Raw genomic sequence first — 10,474 nt, 5'->3', positions numbered from 1 at the left:
TCTGTTACCTTGCAACCCCAGCAGAGTTCCGACCGTTACCTAGCAACAGAACTGAGCCCCAGCTCCAGCTATGTTAGAAGTAAAGACTACTACCTGGTTCTACAGCTAAGATACAACAAAAGAAAAACTTCAAAAATGTAAAAAAAAAAACAACAAAAAAACCTGTTGACCGTTTTTCTTTCTTCAGTTAATTCATCATCAGAACTGCAGCATTTTGAACAGATGAAGGTTTTTAACTGTATAAAAAGTAGTCGAGGCAAACAAATGCACAGTAGTTTTTTTTTTTACTTTCAGAAAGGACGTCCTTAAAACCTTAAAACTCGTTTAAAATTAGATTTAATTGATGAAAGAGACACAGAGGCTCATTAAATTATGACTGGATTAATTATTACTGAGCCGTTTGGTGTTGCAGATGTTCTGGTCCACATATGACAGCTTCTGTCTTGGCTGACTTTAAAAGCAGAAAATTAAAACTCACCCTTGTGTAATAAATGCACTAGAAATGATGGTTTATTAATTATCTTGTTAATTTAAAGTTTACAACGTGAATAATAAATACATAAGAGCGGAAACAAAAAAGAAACGGAGGAAACAGACATCTGAGCAGCAGGTGATGATGAACTGAATGTGAGGGAAAATGTGACTGACTGGAGTTTTTATTACAGCCTCAGTAGCTGGTGAGTTGGTTCCAGTTGGTTCCAATTGGTTCCAGTTGGTTCCAGTTGGTTCCAATTGGTTCCCACTGGGAGCTTTGGGATCAGAATAGTAACTTCAAAATACAGGAGGAAAAATACAAAGGTGTGTCAGGAACATTGTAGATAGAAAAAATGAGTTCTGACAAAATCCTCAGGAATTTTTAAGTTGCTCTCAGAAGGTTTCTGGGAAATCGTGGATATTGCTGGGTTTCAAAAGTGAAAAATTTTCAACATTTTGAAATTTTGTCTTCTCAAACTCAGAAATCTATTTTTTCTAGAAAGTTTGAGAATAGAACCAACATTTCTGAGCTTTTTGGCAGATATTTACTATTTATTTAAACATTTCTGTATCTCTTGCAAATTTTTTACTTTTCAAACTCAGACATTTCTGAGCTTTTGGCAGAAATTTACGCCATCTTTTTAAAATATATATATAATGGCCCTAATACGCCATCATAAAAATAATTCAACGTCGAAAAGTTGTTTTCCTATAAATTTTTTTTTTTAGAAAATTTCTGAGTGTAATCTCAAAATTTCAGATTTTTTTTCTCATAATATTTATTTTGGCAGAAATGTACTTCTCTTTTTTTCTTCTGTCTACAATGACCCAAATATGCTGGTGTAGAAAAGTCAAAAATGTTGTTTTTCTTATGATTATCCCTAAATTTGGGTTATTCCAGATTTTGAGGTAAAGCTGATATTAGCCTGTTCTCTTCTTCATATCAAACCTCTGTCCTGCTTTGAGCTCCTAAAAAGACTCAGTGGCAGAAGAAAATCTCCCAATTTAACAAAAACTGAATAATAAGTTTGGAAAAGCAGCCGGTTCACTGGATAATTACTCACACACTCGGACTGAACTCTGTGAGCAGAACCGGACGAATTAAAATCATTCCTGAGAAACAAATCTGACCCGACGGAGCCTGTAGGGAACGTTGAAGGTCCGCTGACCTCTCACAGCGCCTGTGAAACCAGAACAGATGGACGGGAAGTGAACAAACCATCGTCATGTTGCTAAGTTCTTTAAACCGGGCAGAAATAAACAGAACCAACAGGTTTAATAGAGTCAACATAATATACGACAACACTAATAACCACAAGCTCTATAAACAGCATCGCCTAATAAAACAATAAAACCTCAGTACAGACAGAGCTGTATGCACTGCAAAAACACTAAATTACCAAGTATTTTTGGTCTATTTTACAGTGTAAATATCTTGGTGTACTTGAACTAAGACAAAACTAACTTATAAGTAACTTTTCACCAAGCTATAGGAGCTTGTTTTAAGTAAATATTACAAGTCCCAAGTGTCATGACTGCTATAACAGTGATGAGCACAATCCGAAGGATAGTCAAATCCGTCATCAATGATGACTAAAACGCTGCATTTAGCATCCAGATTTGTTAAACAAACCTTTTACAGTTTACAATATTAATGTTTTATATTACCATTGTCTTATAAAACCGGGTAACTTTCCCCACAAGTAATAATTAACTTCACACATTACCCTTTTCACATTTCCATCCTTCACTTATCAACCCAACCACGGTCTGGTCTGTGTATCCAACAGGATAATCAACTGTTTTAAAGCTCCACTGCCGTTAGCCTCATATTAACTGGCATCATCAAAATGTCCACTGTTTTTAACTGAACACCAATCAAAAATAGAATTACAAGACTTACAAAACAAATACAGAATTTAACTTGGCATTGTTTTAACTTCAATTCCCACACTTCAAGCACAAAGAATAGTTTCTCTAGCTTTGGCTGGAATCACTTTACTCTCATGCTTTGATCTACTTTACGTGTCACCAAGCAACTTGCACTGAATATGATTCAAACAAAAGCTAAATTAAACTCCTAACTACCTCCTTTCACAGAGCGGGTTGGCCAAATTTACCTTCGCTTGATAAAATTGGCAACTATTGGGAAAAAGGTGCACAGGAACCGTAACACAGCGTCACATGCTGGTCAAATATGAGGTAAACATCTTACAGCGTGGTGTTGGTGTGTTTTCACCATGTACTGACCTGAAGGATAATAAAATAGAAGTCAGCATTGACTGCCTTTAGCGTCCAGATTGCGTCAGAGGCAAACCGGAAGTCCGCCACAAAACCAATCCGGAAGCAACGCCCCCAAACCAAACAAAGGTTCCGCTTTGCCACTGCTGCTCCCCTCCCAACCTCAGGAAAGCGCTGTGGATGCAGGCATGTCGAAACGAAAACAAAATATAATTTCGTCATTTTGGGAAAAAAAGGAATAAATTATATATGAAAATATTTCAAGATGATAAAATTACCTAAATAATGTGGAGGCATTTTATGAATAATTTATGAATATTAATGAAAAAGTTCTAGTTTCACTTATGACAAGACATTTTTTCTATATTAAAAATAAAATACTTTAAAAAAGCTCCTCTATTGTTTGTTATTTCAAGGCTACTAAGATATTTACTCTAGAAACTAAACCAAAAACACTTAAATACAACATGTTTTATTCCAGCGTCATTAAGATGTTTTCCAGAGAGACATTTCCACTTTCAAACTGCAGCTAAGGTCGGATTTTCCTCCAAATCCAGATTGAGTGAAACCACATACATGAGGAACGTGAGAAACCAATCCTGTTAGCCTGCAGGTCGGGAGGAAAATAATCCTTTTAAGCATCAGAATCCCATCTGAGAGGATGAGTTGGGAGTGAAAGGCGTAGCTGCATCTACAAACAGGCTCCTGAAACATCAGTGAGGTGGAAACTCAGAACTCCTCATATGAGCCAAATTAAAAACACTAAGCCATGATGGATGCTGGGGTTTGGGCATTAGCTGCTTTGGCTTTCAATTCATATTCTCCATTACTCTGCAACTATAAATATTCTCAAGTAAATAAAAAATTATTCCCAAAAAATGTGAGTTTTCACTTAACTAGGACAAAAAAATAAATAAATCCCAGTTTTGGACTTTACTTTGAAAAGATTTCAGTAGAACTGTCATGTGGTGTAGATGGTGAGGATAGATGCAGTGGAGCCGGGTTGAAGTGAGAGAAATTATGATTTAATGATGAAAACACAATAATCCAGGCAGCACAGACGAGCAACGACTCAATGAAACTGCTTGAATTGTAGTAATTTTTAGTCCTCCCTCAAGTGTTTGCAAATATCAAACTGCTTGACGGCTTCTGACCCTTGCCACCATTTTGTTTCCTCAAGCTTCTAAAGTTTGCCATGCAGCCATTTTTACAGCAAAATAAAAGCCATGTTAGCTACAAACCTCTAACCTGCTTTACAGCAGCAGGTGTCCAAAGTGTGGCCCCGGGGCCAACTGCAGCCCTCCGATTTTTGGGTATAAAGCGTGTTTAAAATCTCACATTTTAAAACGGCAACTGTATGATTTGGATTCCTTTTCTACAAAAATTTTCTTTAAAATATTGTCCGTTTGGAAGATGAAATATGTTAAATGTGACCCTTGATGTTTAAAAATGTGATATTTTGACGCTAATGGAAAAAAGTTGATATCTGTCATGGTGGTGTCCCTTTTTTCCACAGTAAATGAACCAACTTAAAATGACTGCCACTTCCTATCTTTTTAACGATTTAAAATATGAGCTCCTCGCCCCAGACAGACGGCTCCGTCGTCTCTCTGTGGTTGACATCTTTAGCTCTGGAGGAGGCTGGAGATGAAGCGGGAAGCTCAGCAGGGCCGGCGCACATCAAACCTTTCCACCGCTGGCAGCAGACAAAGCTTTCTCCAGGTGTTTGTTATCCGCTCTGTCTTTACTGGTCTCTGCTCTTTGTTGCTCAGTTTCAGATCAATAAGCCTGCCAGAGAAATGCTGTTTCATTTCCTGAAGCGTGAAGGAAAAGCAAGAAGGACGAAATCCTAGAAAAAATAAATCTTTTCTTAGCATCTGATGGTTTTCAGTGATGGATCCACCATCTTTTTGGTTTTTGGAAGAAAAGAAAATCCTCTTCAAATCTCTAAATATTGTTTCATATTGTAAAAATTATTTTGAAACATATTTAGTTTAAAAAAGAAAAAAAAAGTCAAACATCATTTTGATTTCCAGTAAAAAACTAAAAATCTCACCAAGTAGTTTTGGTGAAACCAGCTGACCAAACATGCTGGAGCTCTGCTTGGGTTGCTAGGAAACGGGCTAAGCTTCACTGTGGTTGCTAGGTAACAAGGAGTGCCTGCAGTTTTGTGACGTTACCATTTGGAGGTGTTTGAAACGACTAATTTCCCAGACACCAAAAAAACATGGACTTACCTTTATTTATTYATTCATTCATTTAAAATGGTTGGGATGTTTTTTAGAAACAATTGACATGCAAAAAATGTGCAAAATGGGAATTTTGCATAATTTGATCCCTTAATACACTGCTGTAAAAATCTCTTCCAAGATTTGGATCAACAATAAGTGTTGGGCGACTTTATCTGCTTTGTTTCGGGTCTGATTTTATTCTCTCCTTTGCTCAACCCAGAGGAATCAAACTGGGTTTAAGTCTTAGTTTGTGTCAGCTGAACTGCTTCCGGGTTCTTCCGGCCAAATGTTTTGACTCAGCGATGATCCATTTTTAGGTTTTCTGGCTGATTTTATTAAAAATGTCCGAGGATCATACAGACTCTGACGGTGTTTCCAGGACCTTAGAGGAGAAGCATCACAGATCCTCCGACGCTGCAGAAATCCATATTTCTCTGTTAATAAAAACCTTCTCTGTTTCCTGCGCCGCAGCCTCCGTTTCATCAGAGAGAAACAATCTGGCGTCCTGCCTCCCAGGACGCCTGCAGCGCAGGTTTAATATGAGCACAGACACATTAACGCTGCTCTCGCTTCGGGTTTTGTGCCCCAGTTAACACACACATGTCACTTTATATAACCTGGCCAAAAGTGATTTCTAGGAGATTCTTTTCGCAGGAAATGTCTGCATTCGTTCATCCCGACTGCTTTGCTTCGTCTTGAGGCGTTTCTTCACGTTCTCGACGTCAAACCTCTGAAAAGTTTTTCTGCCAGATTAGGAAGTTTGTCCACCTGCTGTTAGAGCTGAGCAGGAACTGGTTACATTTACTTGAGTGACATCTTTGAAATATATATATATATATTAGGAGTATATCTGTCATGTACTTTTTACTCTTACTTGAGTAAAATTCTGGATTTTCTACCCACTGAACGAAAAACAAACACGTTTTAACCAAAAATTCACCAGACAGACACACACCTGCAGTTTATGTTAAATTTTCATAAGTTTTTTATTGTAAGAAACTGATTTTAAAAACATTTTTTTGATTGATTTTGTTGTTTTTTTGTTACTTATACAAATTATTGCCATTTTGTTCCTTAAAATACCAAAATTTCCACTTAAATTTACATTTTGTTCCGTCTGATGATGTAACTTTACTCAGTACTTGAATAGACTTTTTTTTACCAAATACTTTTTTAGTAATTTCTTGGACGGCTACTTTTTACTTTTACTTGAGTAAATCTTTAGTTCCTCTGGTTGGTTTTGCGGTTCTTCTCCTTCCTCCTCCGACTGAGTGCAGGTTCATGTTTTCTCCTGTGGGTTCAGGAGTTCAACTCGTCTGCCCTCTGGGGTGAAACGCATCAGACCAACCCTCTGTGTGTGTGTGTGTGTGTGTGCGTGCGTGCGTGCGTGCGTGCGGTGTGTGTGTGTGTGTGTGTGTGTGTGTGTGTGTGCGTGTGTGTGTGTGTGTGTGTGTGTGTGTGTGCCAGTCGGCTATAATCTCATGGACTTCCAGGTGGAAAGCAGCCAAACTGGCGCACACAGACTCGGTTCACACATTTAATCTTCCTCTCCAGGCGAGTGCTGCCTCTCCAGTTCGCAGATCGCTCTCTAATTGCCTTGTAATCACATTACTTATTTCCTCGCACATTCTTAAAAGAGACGGTTATCAGTGTTCTGCATAAAATCACGCTGCGGAGTTTATTATGTCACATGATTTAACAATAAATCATCCTCCGTGTATTAAAATGCAGATGAGGCGGCTGCCTCTTCGGCTCTGAAGGGTGTAAAATGAGTGTCATCATCATCATCATCATCATCATCCTGATGATGATGCATGAAAGAGATACAGTAATCACTGCTGGTTGGGTAAAACTGGAGGGCGGGAGGGAAGTGGAAGTTGTTGAAGACATCAGAAGGAGGAAATCCGCAGTGAATGAGAGACATGGAGCGTTTTCTTCTCCCGGTTGGCTCTTCGTGGACCATCTGCCTCGCTCTTCTTCGTGTGTCCAGGCGAGCTTTGTTCTGACCCAGACGCCTCCCTGATGGTTCTGTCTTCGCTTTGCAGCATCAAAATCCTCTCAAGTTGTGACCGAAAGCCCAACTGACAAATTTCCCTGTTTTTATCTAAGAGAAACATGAAGATGTACAGATTTAACTCCTGATTTTCTTCATCCGTTGGTCGTTTTAAGAATGCTAAATTAATATAAACACTTAAGAAACACACAATATTACAAGGTATTTTAATCTAGTTTCTAATGCAAATATGCAAAAAGTATGAGCTTGTTTTAAGTAAATAGTTCCTTAATATTGATTTGAAAAAGTACTAGATCCTCTGGCAAATTATTTTGCTTATGGGAAAAATGTCTGAGTTTATTTATAAGAATCTGCTTGTGAAATATGTACTTTTTTAAAAAAAAATCACAATAAGGGAATTATTGACTTGAAACTAGCTCTTATTTAGTTCTGGAAAGTTTCTTGTAAGTTTGTTTTCTCTTATTTCAAATGTACTGAGAAATGTTAACTAGAAACTGGACTGAAAATACTTAATATATTGATATATATTAATTTGATATATTGATATATTGATATATTTTTGTGTTTTTAGAGTCCTGGTTTCAATTTCTGGGCTTGTTTAAGAAAAAAAAGCTAAACATTGATGGATTTTTTGCGTTTGCAGCTTCAATAACACTGAAAAAAATCAAAATATTACCAAGTATTTTTGGGTTAGTTTTAAATGTGTTAGTACACTTAAAATAAGACAAACTTACAAGTAACATTTCAGTAAGATATAGGAGTTTGATTGAAGTAAATAATTCCTTAAAATTGATTAAAAAGTATTAGTTCCTGGCAGATTATTTCACTTATAACAGGAGAAAATTGTTTTAAGTGAAATAATCTGCCAGTCTAACCAATATTAAGGACTTACTGGTTTATTGTTACTAGAGAGACATTGTAAAAATCTCCACTTTCATCTTAAAAACAGACTTAATCATGTCCTAAAACTGGGCTGAATACAGCGAAGGGTCTTCAAACGGTTCCCGCTAACAGCTTTTCACCAAATATGTTTTAATCAAAAACAAAAGAAGGTAAAAGCAAAAACTCTCAATGTTTGAGTTGCTGGTTTGATTCTGGAGGAAAACCTGAGTGGAACAGGAAAGTGTTCATGTATTCATAAAGCATCATTAAATATCTCTCTCTGCCAGCTCAGCTCTCGCTTTATTCCTGCGACATTTTCTCAGCAGAACTTTTTCTTTCTGTTGAAAGCAGAAATGTTTGTCCCTCGTCGCTCACGGCCGCGTTAATCAACATTCCTGGAACTGACGGCAAGCATTCAGCCGGCAGCAGCACGAGCTCACAAATCCTGATAAACCGAAAGACCTTGACCAGAGATGCTTTTAATTCTCAATAAAAGACAGAAAACCTGAAGAAGCATGTTTTCTTTTTTCTCATTCTGACGTTGTGAGGTGAAGTGTTTATAAAACGTCTGGAGCGTTTTGATCATTGAGTCGCTGCTGCAGCGTTTTATCTGAACAGAACCGAACCGTCCCAATCAGCGCGGCCTGTAGTGTCCACCAAATGAGTTCAGCTAACATCAAAACATACAGCGTCCACTTCAGATTAATACTCTTTAAAAAAAGTTTTCCATCAAAAGCAGGGGTGTCCAAAGTGTGGCTCAGGGGCCATTTGTGGCGCTTGGAATGATTGTGTGTGGCCCCTGACAGGAGTTCAAGAAAAGTCCTCAATTGGACACATTTTGTAATAGATTTGAGATGAGTTTCCTTCTTAGACAGAAAATGTAATACACCTGTTCAACTTCAGGTGTTGGACGCGTTTTTGACGCACGTTGGGAGGAAAATCTTGACTTTTGTTTTCTAAATAAAACCGAGAGTGTCTTGGTTTTATGTACTGAAAGAAGGAGAATATTGCCATTGGGAAAAACATTTATTCATTTTTTAATTTAAAAGTACTTGTTCCATTGGCAGATTATTTCACATTTTTCACATCAGTGAAAAAATCTACTTTTTAACCAACATTAAGAAATTATTTACTTAAAACAAGACCCTGCATCTTGCTGAGAATTTACTTGTAGGTTAGTTTTGTCTCATTGAAATCACTTTTTCACTTTTATTCTTTGCATTATGTATTTAAATACCAATGAAATAGTTTTTATTGCTGTTTGAGAGAATAAAACGTCTGACAGTTTGAAATCTGAGACAAACTATTTTATTGTCTAATGGGATTTATATCATAAAGATATTGCTTTTAAGCAGTTTTTTATTTTGATCACTCAAGTTGGATAATTTTACTGCATCTGAATGTTTTCTACATTAATAAATGATTGGCCATTTATTAGTGATCTATAGCCAAAAAGAAAAAGAAGAAAAAAAGTAGTGCGCCTAAAATACAGCCTTGGTGCACTCCGCATATTAAATCAGTAAAATCTGACATGATGTTGTTTTATAGTACAATTGCCAATCCATCCATTTCATTTTCACATTTTGAGACATTTTGATTTGTTGAATTGTGGCATGTGTGGCTCTCCATACATACTGCTGCCCAAATTGTGAAAATTACAAGAAACAAAGAAACAAAGGTTTGGATATATCACTCTATATGTGCTGATTCTATATAATATTTGAGCTTCACTTTCTGAGATGACTGACCAAATATATTACACTTTTACACAACATATTTTTTGTAAAATATATTGCGTAATAAATTTCCAGGTACATTTTCTTTTAGATGCATTAGTAATTAATCCTTGATACTCACATCCTTAATAAAATGCACATGTGCTGTGGCTTCTTCTGCCTCCTTTTCATTTTCTGATGAAAAGAAACTGGCTGTGCCAAGAGGTTTAAGAGAGGCAGAGAGAAGAAGACAAGCTTTTACGTTCAGATCCACCCAGAAATTAAGAGACACGACGAAAAGCAGAGTAGCAAGAAGCTGGTGAAAGAGAGGAAGAAAAGGCTGAGGTGATAAAATCACAAAATTACAACCAGAGATTACAAATATAAGTGCAGTTTACGGAGCTTCATTATCCACTGAACACGTCTGCGTCAATATATTAACAGCCTGAGAGGCAGTAAGTGGTCCCAAATTACCCAGTTTTATTATTAGTTCAAGAAATAAACGATCTTCTCCATCGTTAAGAGAGCAGCTGTAGAGAAACTGAGGATTTAAGGAAATGGTTGCTCTCATTTCAGAGACTTTTTCACCTTTGGCTTTGGGCAGACAGGAGATTTCTGCTCGATTTATTCCAACCCGTTGCTGGAAGTTTGTCTTCTGAAAAGATCTGGAAACATTTGACTCCTGGTGAAGTCTGGATCAGTCGAGAGCAGAAATCAGATCTACGCCTGACCTCTTCTTATTGAAAACAGAATAAAACCTTCAGACACAAGTAAAAAGCTTCAAAAGCCCGTAAATAATGTAAGAGGGGAGGGGATGTTGAAGTTCCACTACGGTTACAATATTTCAGCTCTGGGCAACAAAAACTGCAAAAAACACAAGATATTACCGAGGATTTTTGGTTTTTAGTGTAAAAATC

At 37.1% G+C, this 10,474-nt stretch overlaps 1 long non-coding RNA gene across 3 annotated transcripts in view; it reads right to left on the bottom strand.

The window, feature by feature from the left end:
• LOC108166381 (uncharacterized) overlaps window positions 1–2,802 on the bottom strand; it is a 17,334-nt gene extending 14,532 nt beyond the window's left edge. For 2 of the 3 annotated variants that reach the window (XR_001776732.1, XR_001776734.1), the window contains exons 1-2: window positions 2,725–2,785; window positions 1,539–1,655 (exon numbers count right to left, since the gene is read on the bottom strand). This is a non-coding gene — a long non-coding RNA (uncharacterized LOC108166381). Of the gene's footprint in view, window positions 1–1,538; window positions 1,656–2,724 lie in introns of all 3 variants that reach the window. The other variant, XR_001776733.1, reaches the window with a different exon arrangement.
• Window positions 2,803–10,474: the final 7,672 nt, after the last annotated feature.

The sequence above is a fragment of the Poecilia reticulata genome, linkage group LG6 (assembly GCF_000633615.1).
Source record: "Poecilia reticulata strain Guanapo linkage group LG6, Guppy_female_1.0+MT, whole genome shotgun sequence".
Taxonomy (NCBI): domain Eukaryota; kingdom Metazoa; phylum Chordata; class Actinopteri; order Cyprinodontiformes; family Poeciliidae; genus Poecilia; species Poecilia reticulata.
The sequence above is the reverse complement of the archived record's forward strand: the minus strand, read 5'-3'. Positions and strand labels throughout refer to the sequence as shown.